Source organism: Eleutherodactylus coqui, chromosome 13, assembly GCF_035609145.1.
Source record: "Eleutherodactylus coqui strain aEleCoq1 chromosome 13, aEleCoq1.hap1, whole genome shotgun sequence".
Lineage (NCBI taxonomy): Eukaryota > Metazoa > Chordata > Amphibia > Anura > Eleutherodactylidae > Eleutherodactylus > Eleutherodactylus coqui.
The window spans coordinates 79,183,897-79,200,996 of NC_089849.1; the positions used below are offsets into that span (position 1 = coordinate 79,183,897).

The 17,100-nt window shown below is 41.2% G+C and overlaps 13 non-coding genes across 13 annotated transcripts; all 13 read left to right on the forward strand.

Moving 5' to 3' along the window:
* Positions 1-668: 668 nt before the first annotated feature.
* On the forward strand, positions 669-750 carry TRNAL-AAG (transfer RNA leucine (anticodon AAG)). Its single transcript has one exon. It is a non-coding gene; the product is annotated as a tRNA-Leu (tRNA).
* A 477-nt stretch (positions 751-1,227) lies between these two features.
* On the forward strand, positions 1,228-1,309 carry TRNAL-AAG (transfer RNA leucine (anticodon AAG)). The gene has a single exon. It is a non-coding gene; the product is annotated as a tRNA-Leu (tRNA).
* A 1,036-nt stretch (positions 1,310-2,345) lies between these two features.
* Positions 2,346-2,427, forward strand: TRNAL-AAG (transfer RNA leucine (anticodon AAG)). Its single transcript has one exon. It is a non-coding gene; the product is annotated as a tRNA-Leu (tRNA).
* A 1,598-nt stretch (positions 2,428-4,025) lies between these two features.
* On the forward strand, positions 4,026-4,107 carry TRNAL-AAG (transfer RNA leucine (anticodon AAG)). Its single transcript has one exon. It is a non-coding gene; the product is annotated as a tRNA-Leu (tRNA).
* A 1,598-nt stretch (positions 4,108-5,705) lies between these two features.
* TRNAL-AAG (transfer RNA leucine (anticodon AAG)) lies at positions 5,706-5,787 on the forward strand. The gene has a single exon. It is a non-coding gene; the product is annotated as a tRNA-Leu (tRNA).
* Positions 5,788-6,264: 477 nt separating this feature from the next.
* Positions 6,265-6,346, forward strand: TRNAL-AAG (transfer RNA leucine (anticodon AAG)). The gene has a single exon. It is a non-coding gene; the product is annotated as a tRNA-Leu (tRNA).
* Positions 6,347-9,059: 2,713 nt separating this feature from the next.
* Positions 9,060-9,141, forward strand: TRNAL-AAG (transfer RNA leucine (anticodon AAG)). The gene has a single exon. It is a non-coding gene; the product is annotated as a tRNA-Leu (tRNA).
* A 1,036-nt stretch (positions 9,142-10,177) lies between these two features.
* Positions 10,178-10,259, forward strand: TRNAL-AAG (transfer RNA leucine (anticodon AAG)). Its single transcript has one exon. It is a non-coding gene; the product is annotated as a tRNA-Leu (tRNA).
* A 1,595-nt stretch (positions 10,260-11,854) lies between these two features.
* On the forward strand, positions 11,855-11,936 carry TRNAL-AAG (transfer RNA leucine (anticodon AAG)). Its single transcript has one exon. It is a non-coding gene; the product is annotated as a tRNA-Leu (tRNA).
* A 2,154-nt stretch (positions 11,937-14,090) lies between these two features.
* TRNAL-AAG (transfer RNA leucine (anticodon AAG)) lies at positions 14,091-14,172 on the forward strand. The gene has a single exon. It is a non-coding gene; the product is annotated as a tRNA-Leu (tRNA).
* Positions 14,173-15,208: 1,036 nt separating this feature from the next.
* TRNAL-AAG (transfer RNA leucine (anticodon AAG)) lies at positions 15,209-15,290 on the forward strand. Its single transcript has one exon. It is a non-coding gene; the product is annotated as a tRNA-Leu (tRNA).
* A 1,036-nt stretch (positions 15,291-16,326) lies between these two features.
* On the forward strand, positions 16,327-16,408 carry TRNAL-AAG (transfer RNA leucine (anticodon AAG)). The gene has a single exon. It is a non-coding gene; the product is annotated as a tRNA-Leu (tRNA).
* Positions 16,409-16,885: 477 nt separating this feature from the next.
* Positions 16,886-16,967, forward strand: TRNAL-AAG (transfer RNA leucine (anticodon AAG)). The gene has a single exon. It is a non-coding gene; the product is annotated as a tRNA-Leu (tRNA).
* Positions 16,968-17,100: the final 133 nt, after the last annotated feature.

A 17,100-nucleotide genomic window follows, 5' to 3' on the forward strand; every position in this document is an offset into this window, starting at 1 on the left:
CAACAATTCTTCTTTTTAAATCAAATTCTGGAAAAGGATTTCTTGCCAGGAGAAATGTTCTTTATGAAATCTCTTGGACATTTTGATCCAAAATTATCCACTTTTTCATGGTAGCATGGCCGAGCGGTCTAATGCGCTGGATTAAGGCTCCAGTCTCTTTGGAGGCGTGGGTTCGAATCCCACTGCTGCCAGTTTTCAATTTTGAAAGCTCTCAAGTTGCTTTCTGAACATTTTAGTGGTCAGAAGAACTTGCTTTTGATGATGCTCAGAAACGGACTTTTTGGCCTTTTCTGAAACCGAACAAACTCTATAAGAAAAGGCTTTTGATGATATTCCCAAGATGTTATGGCACAGATTAAGCTACCCCGATGCGCTAGCTAAGTAGACATTAGGCGCACTCCACGATCTTGCACTTCAAAGCCTTCAATAGCCTAGAAACATCTGAAAAAGCAGTAGTGCGGTAATACTGTTGAACTCACTTGCGTTTGCTTCCTTTCTAACTGGAGGAATGCATTTTCAGCCTTCTGCTGCCATCATTAAATATTCAGCTCGAATGCAGCAACAATTCTTCTTTTTAAATCAAATTCTGGAAAAGGATTTCTTGCCAGGAGAAATGTTCTTTATGAAATCTCTTGGACATTTTGATCCCACATTATCCACTTTTTCATGGTAGCATGGCCGAGCGGTCTAAGGCGCTGGATTAAGGCTCCAGTCTCTTTGGAGGCGTGGGTTCGAATCCCACTGCTGCCAGTTTTCAATTTTGAAAGCTCTCAAGTTGCTTTCTGAACATTTTAGTGGTCAGAAGAACTTGCTTTTGAGGATGCTCAGAAATGGACTTTTTGGCCTTTTCTGAAACCGAACAAACTCTATAAGAAAAGGCTTTTGATGATATTCCCAAGATGTTATGGCACAGATTAAGCTACCCCGATGCGCTAGCTAAGTAGACATTAGGCGCACTCCACGATCTTGCACTTCAAAGCCTTCAATAGCCTAGAAACATCTGAAAAAGCAGTAGTGCGGTAATACTGTTGAACTCACTTGCGTTTGCTTCCTTTCTAACTGGAGGAATGCATTTTCAGCCTTCTGCTGCCATCATTAAATATTCAGCTCGAATGCAGCAACAATTCTTCTTTTTAAATCAAATTCTGGAAAAGGATTTCTTGCCAGGAGAAATGTTCTTTATGAAATCTCTTGGACATTTTGATCCCACATTATCCACTTTTTCATGGTAGCATGGCCGAGCGGTCTAAGGCGCTGGATTAAGGCTCCAGTCTCTTTGGAGGCGTGGGTTCGAATCCCACTGCTGCCAGTTTTCAATTTTGAAAGCTCTCAAGTTGCTTTCTGAACATTTTAGTGGTCAGAAGAACTTGCTTTTGAGGATGCTCAGAAATGGACTTTTTGGCCTTTTCTGAAACCGAACAAACTCTATAAGAAAAGGCTTTTGATGATATTCCCAAGATGTTATGGCACAGATTAAGCTACCCCGATGCGCTAGCTAAGTAGACATTAGGCGCACTCCACGATCTTGCACTTCAAAGCCTTCAATAGCCTAGAAACATCTGAAAAAGCAGTAGTGCGGTAATACTGTTGAACTCACTTGCGTTTGCTTCCTTTCTAACTGGAGGAATGCATTTTCAGCCTTCTGCTGCCATCATTAAATATTCAGCTCGAATGCAGCAACAATTCTTCTTTTTAAATCAAATTCTGGAAAAGGATTTCTTGCCAGGAGAAATGTTCTTTATGAAATCTCTTGGACATTTTGATCCCAAATTATCCACTTTTTCATGGTAGCATGGCCGAGCGGTCTAAGGCGCTGGATTAAGGCTCCAGCCTCTTTGGAGGCGTGGGTTCGAATCGCACTGCTGCCAGTTTTCAATTTTGAAAGCTCTCAAGTTGCTTTCTGAACATTTTAGTGGTCAGAAGAACTTGCTTTTGATGATGCTCAGAAATGGACTTTTTGGCCTTTTCTGAAACCGAACAAACTCTATAAGAAAAGGCTTTTGATGATATTCCCAAGATGTTATGGCACAGATTAAGCTACCCTGATGCGCTAGCTAAGTAGACATTAGGCGCACTCCACGATCTTGCACTTCAAAGACTTCAATAGCCTAGAAACATCTGAAAAAGCAGCAGTGCGGTAATACTGTTGAACTCACTTGCGTTTGCTTCCTTTCTAACTGGAGGAATGCATTTTCAGCCTTCTGCTGCCATCATTAAATATTCAGCTCGAATGCAGCAACAATTCTTCTTTTTAAATCAAATTCTGGAAAAGGATTTCTTGCCAGGAGAAATGTTCTTTATGAAATCTCTTGGACATTTTGATCCAAAATTATCCACTTTTTCATGGTAGCATGGCCGAGCGGTCTAAGGCGCTGGATTAAGGCTCCAGTCTCTTTGGAGGCGTGGGTTCGAATCCCACTGCTGCCAGTTTTCAATTTTGAAAGCTCTCAAGTTGCTTTCTGAACATTTTAGTGGTCAGAAGAACTTGCTTTTGAGGATGCTCAGAAATGGACTTTTTGGCGGCCTTTTCTGAAACCGAACAAACTCTATAAGAAAAGGCTTTTGATGATATTCCCAAGATGTTATGGCACAGATTAAGCTACCCCGATGCGCTAGCTAAGTAGACATTAGGCGCACTCCACGATCTTGCACTTCAAAGCCTTCAATAGCCTAGAAACATCTGAAAAAGCAGTAGTGTGGTAATACTGTTGAACTCACTTGCGTTTGCTTCCTTTCTAACTGGAGGAATGCATTTTCAGCCTTCTGCTGCCATCATTAAATATTCAGCTCGAATGCAGCAACAATTCTTCTTTTTAAATCAAATTCTGGAAAAGGATTTCTTGCCAGGAGAAATGTTCTTTATGAAATCTCTTGGACATTTTGATCCCAAATTATCCACTTTTTCATGGTAGCATGGCCGAGCGGTCTAAGGCGCTGGATTAAGGCTCCAGTCTCTTTGGAGGCGTGGGTTCGAATCGCACTGCTGCCAGTTTTCAATTTTGAAAGCTCTCAAGTTGCTTTCTGAACATTTTAGTGGTCAGAAGAACTTGCTTTTGAGGATGCTCAGAAATGGACTTTTTGGCCTTTTCTGAAACCGAACAAACTCTATAAGAAAAGGCTTTTGATGATATTCCCAAGATGTTATGGCACAGATTAAGCTACCCCGATGCGCTAGCTAAGTAGACATTAGGCGCACTCCACGATCTTGCACTTCAAAGCCTTCAATAGCCTAGAAACATCTGAAAAAGCAGTAGTGCGGTAATACTGTTGAACTCACTTGCGTTTGCTTCCTTTCTAACTGGAGGAATGCATTTTCAGCCTTCTGCTGCCATCATTAAATATTCAGCTCGAATGCAGCAACAATTCTTCTTTTTAAATCAAATTCTGGAAAAGGATTTCTTGCCAGGAGAAATGTTCTTTATGAAATCTCTTGGACATTTTGATCCCAAATTATCCACTTTTTCATGGTAGCATGGCCGAGCGGTCTAAGGCGCTGGATTAAGGCTCCAGCCTCTTTGGAGGCGTGGGTTCGAATCGCACTGCTGCCAGTTTTCAATTTTGAAAGCTCTCAAGTTGCTTTCTGAACATTTTAGTGGTCAGAAGAACTTGCTTTTGATGATGCTCAGAAATGGACTTTTTGGCCTTTTCTGAAACCGAACAAACTCTATAAGAAAAGGCTTTTGATGATATTCCCAAGATGTTATGGCACAGATTAAGCTACCCTGATGCGCTAGCTAAGTAGACATTAGGCGCACTCCACGATCTTGCACTTCAAAGACTTCAATAGCCTAGAAACATCTGAAAAAGCAGCAGTGCGGTAATACTGTTGAACTCACTTGCGTTTGCTTCCTTTCTAACTGGAGGAATGCATTTTCAGCCTTCTGCTGCCATCATTAAATATTCAGCTCGAATGCAGCAACAATTCTTCTTTTTAAATCAAATTCTGGAAAAGGATTTCTTGCCAGGAGAAATGTTCTTTATGAAATCTCTTGGACATTTTGATCCAAAATTATCCACTTTTTCATGGTAGCATGGCCGAGCGGTCTAAGGCGCTGGATTAAGGCTCCAGTCTCTTTGGAGGCGTGGGTTCGAATCCCACTGCTGCCAGTTTTCAATTTTGAAAGCTCTCAAGTTGCTTTCTGAACATTTTAGTGGTCAGAAGAACTTGCTTTTGAGGATGCTCAGAAATGGACTTTTTGGCGGCCTTTTCTGAAACCGAACAAACTCTATAAGAAAAGGCTTTTGATGATATTCCCAAGATGTTATGGCACAGATTAAGCTACCCCGATGCGCTAGCTAAGTAGACATTAGGCGCACTCCACGATCTTGCACTTCAAAGCCTTCAATAGCCTAGAAACATCTGAAAAAGCAGTAGTGTGGTAATACTGTTGAACTCACTTGCGTTTGCTTCCTTTCTAACTGGAGGAATGCATTTTCAGCCTTCTGCTGCCATCATTAAATATTCAGCTCGAATGCAGCAACAATTCTTCTTTTTAAATCAAATTCTGGAAAAGGATTTCTTGCCAGGAGAAATGTTCTTTATGAAATCTCTTGGACATTTTGATCCCAAATTATCCACTTTTTCATGGTAGCATGGCCGAGCGGTCTAAGGCGCTGGATTAAGGCTCCAGTCTCTTTGGAGGCGTGGGTTCGAATCGCACTGCTGCCAGTTTTCAATTTTGAAAGCTCTCAAGTTGCTTTCTGAACATTTTAGTGGTCAGAAGAACTTGCTTTTGATGATGCTCAGAAATGGACTTTTTGGCCTTTTCTGAAACCGAACAAACTCTATAAGAAAAGGCTTTTGATGATATTCCCAAGATGTTATGGCACAGATTAAGCTACCCTGATGCGCTAGCTAAGTAGACATTAGGCGCACTCCACGATCTTGCACTTCAAAGCCTTCAATAGCCTAGAAACATCTGAAAAAGCAGTAGTGCGGTAATACTGTTGAACTCACTTGCGTTTGCTTCCTTTCTAACTGGAGGAATGCATTTTCAGCCTTCTGCTGCCATCATTAAATATTCAGCTCGAATGCAGCAACAATTCTTCTTTTTAAATCACATTCTGGAAAAGGATTTCTTGCCAGGAGAAATGTTCTTTATGAAATCTCTTGGACATTTTGATCCCAAATTATCCACTTTTTCATGGTAGCATGGCCGAGCGGTCTAAGGCGCTGGATTAAGGCTCCAGTCTCTTTGGAGGCGTGGGTTCGAATCGCACTGCTGCCAGTTTTCAATTTTGAAAGCTCTCAAGTTGCTTTCTGAACATTTTAGTGGTCAGAAGAACTTGCTTTTGATGATGCTCAGAAATGGACTTTTTGGCCTTTTCTGAAACCGAACAAACTCTATAAGAAAAGGCTTTTGATGATATTCCCAAGATGTTATGGCACAGATTAAGCTACCCTGATGCGCTAGCTAAGTAGACATTAGGCGCACTCCACGATCTTGCACTTCAAAGCCTTCAATAGCCTAGAAACATCTGAAAAAGCAGTAGTGCGGTAATACTGTTGAACTCACTTGCGTTTGCTTCCTTTCTAACTGGAGGAATGCATTTTCAGCCTTCTGCTGCCATCATTAAATATTCAGCTCAAATGCAGCAACAATTCTTCTTTTTAAATCAAATTCTGGAAAAGGATTTCTTGCCAGGAGAAATGTTCTTTATGAAATCTCTTGGACATTTTGATCCAAAATTATCCACTTTTTCATGGTAGCATGGCCGAGCGGTCTAAGGCGCTGGATTAAGGCTCCAGTCTCTTTGGAGGCGTGGGTTCGAATCCCACTGCTGCCAGTTTTCAATTTTGAAAGCTCTCAAGTTGCTTTCTGAACATTTTAGTGGTCAGAAGAACTTGCTTTTGAGGATGCTCAGAAATGGACTTTTTGGCCTTTTCTGAAACCGAACAAACTCTATAAGAAAAGGCTTTTGATGATATTCCCAAGATGTTATGGCACAGATTAAGCTACCCTGATGCGCTAGCTAAGTAGACATTAGGCGCACTCCACGATCTTGCACTTCAAAGCCTTCAATAGCCTAGAAACATCTGAAAAAGCAGTAGTGCGGTAATACTGTTGAACTCACTTGCGTTTGCTTCCTTTCTAACTGGAGGAATGCATTTTCAGCCTTCTGCTGCCATCATTAAATATTCAGCTCGAATGCAGCAACAATTCTTCTTTTTAAATCAAATTCTGGAAAAGGATTTCTTGCCAGGAGAAATGTTCTTTATGAAATCTCTTGGACATTTTGATCCAAAATTATCCACTTTTTCATGGTAGCATGGCCGAGCGGTCTAAGGCGCTGGATTAAGGCTCCAGTCTCTTTGGAGGCGTGGGTTCGAATCCCACTGCTGCCAGTTTTCAATTTTGAAAGCTCTCAAGTTGCTTTCTGAACATTTTAGTGGTCAGAAGAACTTGCTTTTGATGATGCTCAGAAATGGACTTTTTGGCCTTTTCTGAAACCGAACAAACTCTATAAGAAAAGGCTTTTGATGATATTCCCAAGATGTTATGGCACAGATTAAGCTACCCCGATGCGCTAGCTAAGTAGACATTAGGCGCACTCCACGATCTTGCACTTCAAAGCCTTCAATAGCCTAGAAACATCTGAAAAAGCAGTAGTGCGGTAATACTGTTGAACTCACTTGCGTTTGCTTCCTTTCTAACTGGAGGAATGCATTTTCAGCCTTCTGCTGCCATCATTAAATATTCAGCTCGAATGCAGCAACAATTCTTCTTTTTAAATCACATTCTGGAAAAGGATTTCTTGCCAGGAGAAATGTTATTTATGAAATCTCTTGGACATTTTGATCCCAAATTATCCACTCTTTTATGGTAGCATGGCCGAGCGGTCTAAGGCGCTGGATTAAGGCTCCAGTCTCTTTGGAGGCATGGGTTCGAATACCACTGCTGCCAGTTTTCAATTTTGAAAGCTCTCAAGTTGCTTTCTGAACATTTTAGTGGTCAGAAGAACTTGCTTTTGATGATGCTCAGAAATGGACTTTTTGGCCTTTTCTGAAACCGAACAAACTCTATAAGAAAAGGCTTTTGATGATATTCCCAAGATGTTATGGCACAGATTAAGCTACCCTGATGCGCTAGCTAAGTAGACATTAGGCGCACTCCACGATCTTGCACTTCAAAGCCTTCAATAGCCTAGAAACATCTGAAAAAGCAGTAGTGCGGTAATACTGTTGAACTCACTTGCGTTTGCTTCCTTTCTAACTGGAGGAATGCATTTTCAGCCTTCTGCTGCCATCATTAAATATTCAGCTCGAATGCAGCAACAATTCTTCTTTTTAAATCAAATTCTGGAAAAGGATTTCTTGCCAGGAGAAATGTTCTTTATGAAATCTCTTGGACATTTTGATCCAAAATTATCCACTTTTTCATGGTAGCATGGCCGAGCGGTCTAATGCGCTGGATTAAGGCTCCAGTCTCTTTGGAGGCGTGGGTTCGAATCCCACTGCTGCCAGTTTTCAATTTTGAAAGCTCTCAAGTTGCTTTCTGAACATTTTAGTGGTCAGAAGAACTTGCTTTTGATGATGCTCAGAAACGGACTTTTTGGCCTTTTCTGAAACCGAACAAACTCAATAAGAAAAGGCTTTTGATGATATTCCCAAGATGTTATGGCACAGATTAAGCTACCCCGATGCGCTAGCTAAGTAGACATTAGGCGCACTCCACGATCTTGCACTTCAAAGCCTTCAATAGCCTAGAAACATCTGAAAAAGCAGTAGTGCGGTAATACTGTTGAACTCACTTGCGTTTGCTTCCTTTCTAACTGGAGGAATGCATTTTCAGCCTTCTGCTGCCATCATTAAATATTCAGCTCGAATGCAGCAACAATTCTTCTTTTTAAATCAAATTCTGGAAAAGGATTTCTTGCCAGGAGAAATGTTCTTTATGAAATCTCTTGGACATTTTGATCCCACATTATCCACTTTTTCATGGTAGCATGGCCGAGCGGTCTAAGGCGCTGGATTAAGGCTCCAGTCTCTTTGGAGGCGTGTGTTCAAATCCCACTGCTGCCAGTTTTCAATTTTGAAAGCTCTCAAGTTGCTTTCTGAACATTTTAGTGGTCAGAAGAACTTGCTTTTGATGATGCTCAGAAATGGACTTTTTGGCCTTTTCTGAAACCGAACAAACTCTATAAGAAAAGGCTTTTGATGATATTCCCAAGATGTTATGGCACAGATTAAGCTACCCTGATGCGCTAGCTAAGTAGACATTAGGCGCACTCCACGATCTTGCACTTCAAAGCCTTCAATAGCCTAGAAACATCTGAAAAAGCAGTAGTGCGGTAATACTGTTGAACTCACTTGCGTTTGCTTCCTTTCTAACTGGAGGAATGCATTTTCAGCCTTCTGCTGCCATCATTAAATATTCAGCTCGAATGCAGCAACAATTCTTCTTTTTAAATCAAATTCTGGAAAAGGATTTCTTGCCAGGAGAAATGTTCTTTATGAAATCTCTTGGACATTTTGATCCAAAATTATCCACTTTTTCATGGTAGCATGGCCGAGCGGTCTAATGCGCTGGATTAAGGCTCCAGTCTCTTTGGAGGCGTGGGTTCGAATCGCACTGCTGCCAGTTTTCAATTTTGAAAGCTCTCAAGTTGCTTTCTGAACATTTTAGTGGTCAGAAGAACTTGCTTTTGATGATGCTCAGAAATGGACTTTTTGGCCTTTTCTGAAACCGAACAAACTGTATAAGAAAAGGCTTTTGATGATATTCCCAAGATGTTATGGCACAGATTAAGCTACCCTGATGCGCTAGCTAAGTAGACATTAGGCGCACTCCATGATCTTGCACTTCAAAGCCTTCAATAGCCTAGAAACATCTGAAAAAGCAGTAGTGCGGTAATACTGTTGAACTCACTTGCGTTTGCTTCCTTTCTAACTGGAGGAATGCATTTTCAGCCTTCTGCTGCCATCATTAAATATTCAGCTCGAATGCAGCAACAATTCTTCTTTTTAAATCAAATTCTGGAAAAGGATTTCTTGCCAGGAGAAATGTTCTTTATGAAATCTCTTGGACATTTTGATCCAAAATTATCCACTTTTTCATGGTAGCATGGCCGAGCGGTCTAAGGCGCTGGATTAAGGCTCCAGTCTCTTTGGAGGCGTGGGTTCGAATCCCACTGCTGCCAGTTTTCAATTTTGAAAGCTCTCAAGTTGCTTTCTGAACATTTTAGTGGTCAGAAGAACTTGCTTTTGAGGATGCTCAGAAATGGACTTTTTGGCCTTTTCTGAAACCGAACAAACTCTATAAGAAAAGGCTTTTGATGATATTCCCAAGATGTTATGGCACAGATTAAGCTACCCCGATGCGCTAGCTAAGTAGACATTAGGCGCACTCCACGATCTTGCACTTCAAAGCCTTCAATAGCCTAGAAACATCTGAAAAAGCAGTAGTGTGGTACTACTGTTGAACTCACTTGCGTTTGCTTCCTTTCTAACTGGAGGAATGCATTTTCAGCCTTCTGCTGCCATCATTAAATATTCAGCTCGAATGCAGCAACAATTCTTCTTTTTAAATCAAATTCTGGAAAAGGATTTCTTGCCAGGAGAAATGTTCTTTATGAAATCTCTTGGACATTTTGATCCCAAATTATCCACTTTTTCATGGTAGCATGGCCGAGCGGTCTAAGGCGCTGGATTAAGGCTCCAGTCTCTTTGGAGGCGTGGGTTCGAATCGCACTGCTGCCAGTTTTCAATTTTGAAAGCTCTCAAGTTGCTTTCTGAACATTTTAGTGGTCAGAAGAACTTGCTTTTGATGATGCTCAGAAATGGACTTTTTGGCCTTTTCTGAAACCGAACAAACTCTATAAGAAAAGGCTTTTGATGATATTCCCAAGATGTTATGGCACAGATTAAGCTACCCTGATGCGCTAGCTAAGTAGACATTAGGCGCACTCCACGATCTTGCACTTCAAAGCCTTCAATAGCCTAGAAACATCTGAAAAAGCAGTAGTGCGGTAATACTGTTGAACTCACTTGCGTTTGCTTCCTTTCTAACTGGAGGAATGCATTTTCAGCCTTCTGCTGCCATCATTAAATATTCAGCTCGAATGCAGCAACAATTCTTCTTTTTAAATCAAATTCTGGAAAAGGATTTCTTGCCAGGAGAAATGTTCTTTATGAAATCTCTTGGACATTTTGATCCCAAATTATCCACTTTTTCATGGTAGCATGGCCGAGCGGTCTAAGGCGCTGGATTAAGGCTCCAGTCTCTTTGGAGGCGTGGGTTCGAATCCCACTGCTGCCAGTTTTCAATTTTGAAAGCTCTCAAGTTGCTTTCTGAACATTTTAGTGGTCAGAAGAACTTGCTTTTGAGGATGCTCAGAAATGGACTTTTTGGCCTTTTCTGAAACCGAACAAACTCTATAAGAAAAGGCTTTTGATGATATTCCCAAGATGTTATGGCACAGATTAAGCTACCCCGATGCGCTAGCTAAGTAGACATTAGGCGCACTCCACGATCTTGCACTTCAAAGCCTTCAATAGCCTAGAAACATCTGAAAAAGCAGTAGTGTGGTAATACTGTTGAACTCACTTGCGTTTGCTTCCTTTCTAACTGGAGGAATGCATTTTCAGCCTTCTGCTGCCATCATTAAATATTCAGCTCGAATGCAGCAACAATTCTTCTTTTTAAATCAAATTCTGGAAAAGGATTTCTTGCCAGGAGAAATGTTCTTTATGAAATCTCTTGGACATTTTGATCCCAAATTATCCACTTTTTCATGGTAGCATGGCCGAGCGGTCTAAGGCGCTGGATTAAGGCTCCAGTCTCTTTGGAGGCGTGGGTTCGAATCGCACTGCTGCCAGTTTTCAATTTTGAAAGCTCTCAAGTTGCTTTCTGAACATTTTAGTGGTCAGAAGAACTTGCTTTTGATGATGCTCAGAAATGGACTTTTTGGCCTTTTCTGAAACCGAACAAACTCTATAAGAAAAGGCTTTTGATGATATTCCCAAGATGTTATGGCACAGATTAAGCTACCCCGATGCGCTAGCTAAGTAGACATTAGGCGCACTCCACGATCTTGCACTTCAAAGCCTTCAATAGCCTAGAAACATCTGAAAAAGCAGTAGTGCGGTAATACTGTTGAACTCACTTGCGTTTGCTTCCTTTCTAACTGGAGGAATGCATTTTCAGCCTTCTGCTGCCATCATTAAATATTCAGCTCGAATGCAGCAACAATTCTTCTTTTTAAATCAAATTCTGGAAAAGGATTTCTTGCCAGGAGAAATGTTCTTTATGAAATCTCTTGGACATTTTGATCCCAAATTATCCACTTTTTCATGGTAGCATGGCCGAGCGGTCTAAGGCGCTGGATTAAGGCTCCAGTCTCTTTGGAGGCGTGGGTTCGAATCGCACTGCTGCCAGTTTTCAATTTTGAAAGCTCTCAAGTTGCTTTCTGAACATTTTAGTGGTCAGAAGAACTTGCTTTTGATGATGCTCAGAAATGGACTTTTTGGCCTTTTCTGAAACCGAACAAACTCTATAAGAAAAGGCTTTTGATGATATTCCCAAGATGTTATGGCACAGATTAAGCTACCCTGATGCGCTAGCTAAGTAGACATTAGGCGCACTCCACGATCTTGCACTTCAAAGCCTTCAATAGCCTAGAAACATCTGAAAAAGCAGTAGTGCGGTAATACTGTTGAACTCACTTGCGTTTGCTTCCTTTCTAACTGGAGGAATGCATTTTCAGCCTTCTGCTGCCATCATTAAATATTCAGCTCGAATGCAGCAACAATTCTTCTTTTTAAATCAAATTCTGGAAAAGGATTTCTTGCCAGGAGAAATGTTCTTTATGAAATCTCTTGGACATTTTGATCCAAAATTATCCACTTTTTCATGGTAGCATGGCCGAGCGGTCTAAGGCGCTGGATTAAGGCTCCAGTCTCTTTGGAGGCGTGGGTTCGAATCCCACTGCTGCCAGTTTTCAATTTTGAAAGCTCTCAAGTTGCTTTCTGAACATTTTAGTGGTCAGAAGAACTTGCTTTTGAGGATGCTCAGAAATGGACTTTTTGGCCTTTTCTGAAACCGAACAAACTCTATAAGAAAAGGCTTTTGATGATATTCCCAAGATGTTATGGCACAGATTAAGCTACCCCGATGCGCTAGCTAAGTAGACATTAGGCGCACTCCACGATCTTGCACTTCAAAGCCTTGAATAGCCTAGAAACATCTGAAAAAGCAGTAGTGCGGTAATACTGTTGAACTCACTTGCGTTTGCTTCCTTTCTAACTGGAGGAATGCATTTTCAGCCTTCTGCTGCCATCATTAAATATTCAGCTCGAATGCAGCAACAATTCTTCTTTTTAAATCAAATTCTGGAAAAGGATTTCTTGCCAGGAGAAATGTTCTTTATGAAATCTCTTGGACATTTTGATCCCAAATTATCCACTTTTTCATGGTAGCATGGCCGAGCGGTCTAAGGCGCTGGATTAAGGCTCCAGTCTCTTTGGAGGCGTGGGTTCGAATCGCACTGCTGCCAGTTTTCAATTTTGAAAGCTCTCAAGTTGCTTTCTGAACATTTTAGTGGTCAGAAGAACTTGCTTTTGATGATGCTCAGAAATGGACTTTTTGGCCTTTTCTGAAACCGAACAAACTGTATAAGAAAAGGCTTTTGATGATATTCCCAAGATGTTATGGCACAGATTAAGCTACCCTGATGCGCTAGCTAAGTAGACATTAGGCGCACTCCACGATCTTGCACTTCAAAGCCTTCAATAGCCTAGAAACATCTGAAAAAGCAGTAGTGCGGTAATACTGTTGAACTCACTTGCGTTTGCTTCCTTTCTAACTGGAGGAATGCATTTTCAGCCTTCTGCTGCCATCATTAAATATTCAGCTCGAATGCAGCAACAATTCTTCTTTTTAAATCAAATTCTGGAAAAGGATTTCTTGCCAGGAGAAATGTTCTTTATGAAATCTCTTGGACATTTTGATCCCAAATTATCCACTTTTTCATGGTAGCATGGCCGAGCGGTCTAAGGCGCTGGATTAAGGCTCCAGTCTCTTTGGAGGCGTGGGTTCGAATCGCACTGCTGCCAGTTTTCAATTTTGAAAGCTCTCAAGTTGCTTTCTGAACATTTTAGTGGTCAGAAGAACTTGCTTTTGATGATGCTCAGAAATGGACTTTTTGGCCTTTTCTGAAACCGAACAAACTCTATAAGAAAAGGCTTTTGATGATATTCCCAAGATGTTATGGCACAGATTAAGCTACCCCGATGCGCTAGCTAAGTAGACATTAGGCGCACTCCACGATCTTGCACTTCAAAGCCTTCAATAGCCTAGAAACATCTGAAAAAGCAGTAGTGCGGTAATACTGTTGAACTCACTTGCGTTTGCTTCCTTTCTAACTGGAGGAATGCATTTTCAGCCTTCTGCTGCCATCATTAAATATTCAGCTCGAATGCAGCAACAATTCTTCTTTTTAAATCAAATTCTGGAAAAGGATTTCTTGCCAGGAGAAATGTTCTTTATGAAATCTCTTGGACATTTTGATCCCAAATTATCCACTTTTTCATGGTAGCATGGCCGAGCGGTCTAAGGCGCTGGATTAAGGCTCCAGTCTCTTTGGAGGCGTGGGTTCGAATCGCACTGCTGCCAGTTTTCAATTTTGAAAGCTCTCAAGTTGCTTTCTGAACATTTTAGTGGTCAGAAGAACTTGCTTTTGATGATGCTCAGAAATGGACTTTTTGGCCTTTTCTGAAACCGAACAAACTGTATAAGAAAAGGCTTTTGATGATATTCCTAAGATGTTATGGCACAGATTAAGCTACCCCGATGCGCTAGCTAAGTAGACATTAGGCGCACTCCACGATCTTGCACTTCAAAGCCTTCAATAGCCTAGAAACATCTGAAAAAGCAGTAGTGCGGTAATACTGTTGAACTCACTTGCGTTTGCTTCCTTTCTAACTGGAGGAATGCATTTTCAGCCTTCTGCTGCCATCATTAAATATTCAGCTCGAATGCAGCAACAATTCTTCTTTTTAAATCAAATTCTGGAAAAGGATTTCTTGCCAGGAGAAATGTTCTTTATGAAATCTCTTGGACATTTTGATCCAAAATTATCCACTTTTTCATGGTAGCATGGCCGAGCGGTCTAAGGCGCTGGATTAAGGCTCCAGTCTCTTTGGAGGCGTGGGTTCGAATCCCACTGCTGCCAGTTTTCAATTTTGAAAGCTCTCAAGTTGCTTTCTGAACATTTTAGTGGTCAGAAGAACTTGCTTTTGAGGATGCTCAGAAATGGACTTTTTGGCCTTTTCTGAAACCGAACAAACTCTATAAGAAAAGGCTTTTGATGATATTCCCAAGATGTTATGGCACAGATTAAGCTACCCCGATGCGCTAGCTAAGTAGACATTAGGCGCACTCCACGATCTTGCACTTCAAAGCCTTCAATAGCCTAGAAACATCTGAAAAAGCAGTAGTGCGGTAATACTGTTGAACTCACTTGCGTTTGCTTCCTTTCTAACTGGAGGAATGCATTTTCAGCCTTCTGCTGCCATCATTAAATATTCAGCTCGAATGCAGCAACAATTCTTCTTTTTAAATCAAATTCTGGAAAAGGATTTCTTGCCAGGAGAAATGTTCTTTATGAAATCTCTTGGACATTTTGATCCCAAATTATCCACTTTTTCATGGTAGCATGGCCGAGCGGTCTAAGGCGCTGGATTAAGGCTCCAGTCTCTTTGGAGGCGTGGGTTCGAATCGCACTGCTGCCAGTTTTCAATTTTGAAAGCTCTCAAGTTGCTTTCTGAACATTTTAGTGGTCAGAAGAACTTGCTTTTGATGATGCTCAGAAATGGACTTTTTGGCCTTTTCTGAAACCGAACAAACTGTATAAGAAAAGGCTTTTGATGATATTCCTAAGATGTTATGGCACAGATTAAGCTACCCCGATGCGCTAGCTAAGTAGACATTAGGCGCACTCCACGATCTTGCACTTCAAAGCCTTCAATAGCCTAGAAACATCTGAAAAAGCAGTAGTGCGGTAATACTGTTGAACTCACTTGCGTTTGCTTCCTTTCTAACTGGAGGAATGCATTTTCAGCCTTCTGCTGCCATCATTAAATATTCAGCTCGAATGCAGCAACAATTCTTCTTTTTAAATCAAATTCTGGAAAAGGATTTCTTGCCAGGAGAAATGTTCTTTATGAAATCTCTTGGACATTTTGATCCAAAATTATCCACTTTTTCATGGTAGCATGGCCGAGCGGTCTAAGGCGCTGGATTAAGGCTCCAGTCTCTTTGGAGGCGTGGGTTCGAATCCCACTGCTGCCAGTTTTCAATTTTGAAAGCTCTCAAGTTGCTTTCTGAACATTTTAGTGGTCAGAAGAACTTGCTTTTGAGGATGCTCAGAAATGGACTTTTTGGCCTTTTCTGAAACCGAACAAACTCTATAAGAAAAGGCTTTTGATGATATTCCCAAGATGTTATGGCACAGATTAAGCTACCCCGATGCGCTAGCTAAGTAGACATTAGGCGCACTCCACGATCTTGCACTTCAAAGCCTTCAATAGCCTAGAAACATCTGAAAAAGCAGTAGTGTGGTAATACTGTTGAACTCACTTGCGTTTGCTTCCTTTCTAACTGGAGGAATGCATTTTCAGCCTTCTGCTGCCATCATTAAATATTCAGCTCGAATGCAGCAACAATTCTTCTTTTTAAATCAAATTCTGGAAAAGGATTTCTTGCCAGGAGAAATGTTCTTTATGAAATCTCTTGGACATTTTGATCCCAAATTATCCACTTTTTCATGGTAGCATGGCCGAGCGGTCTAAGGTGCTGGATTAAGGCTCCAGTCTCTTTGGAGGCGTGGGTTCGAATCGCACTGCTGCCAGTTTTCAATTTTGAAAGCTCTCAAGTTGCTTTCTGAACATTTTAGTGGTCAGAAGAACTTGCTTTTGATGATGCTCAGAAATGGACTTTTTGGCCTTTTCTGAAACCGAACAAACTGTATAAGAAAAGGCTTTTGATGATATTCCCAAGATGTTATGGCACAGATTAAGCTACCCTGATGCGCTAGCTAAGTAGACATTAGGCGCACTCCACGATCTTGCACTTCAAAGCCTTCAATAGCCTAGAAACATCTGAAAAAGCAGTAGTGCGGTAATACTGTTGAACTCACTTGCGTTTGCTTCCTTTCTAACTGGAGGAATGCATTTTCAGCCTTCTGCTGCCATCATTAAATATTCAGCTCGAATGCAGCAACAATTCTTCTTTTTAAATCAAATTCTGGAAAAGGATTTCTTGCCAGGAGAAATGTTCTTTATGAAATCTCTTGGACATTTTGATCCAAAATTATCCACTTTTTCATGGTAGCATGGCCGAGCGGTCTAAGGCGCTGGATTAAGGCTCCAGTCTCTTTGGAGGCGTGGGTTCGAATCCCACTGCTGCCAGTTTTCAATTTTGAAAGCTCTCAAGTTGCTTTCTGAACATTTTAGTGGTCAGAAGAACTTGCTTTTGATGATGCTCAGAAATGGACTTTTTGGCCTTTTCTGAAACCGAACAAACTCTATAAGAAAAGGCTTTTGATGATATTCCCAAGATGTTATGGCACAGATTAAGCTACCCTGATGCGCTAGCTAAGTAGACATTAGGCGCACTCCACGATCTTGCACTTCAAAGCCTTCAATAGCCTAGAAACATCTGAAAAAGCAGTAGTGCGGTAATACTGTTGAACTCACTTGCGTTTGCTTCCTTTCTAACTGGAGGAATGCATTTTCAGCCTTCTGCTGCCATCATTAAATATTCAGCTCGAATGCAGCAACAATTCTTCTTTTTAAATCAAATTCTGGAAAAGGATTTCTTGCCAGGAGAAATGTTCTTTATGAAATCTCTTGGACATTTTGATCCCAAATTATCCACTTTTTCATGGTAGCATGGCCGAGCGGTCTAAGGCGCTGGATTAAGGCTCCAGTCTCTTTGGAGGCGTGGGTTCGAATCCCACTGCTGCCAGTTTTCAATTTTGAAAGCTCTCAAGTTGCTTTCTGAACATTTTAGTGGTCAGAAGAACTTGCTTTTGAGGATGCTCAGAAATGGACTTTTTGGCCTTTTCTGAAACCGAACAAACTCTATAAGAAAAGGCTTT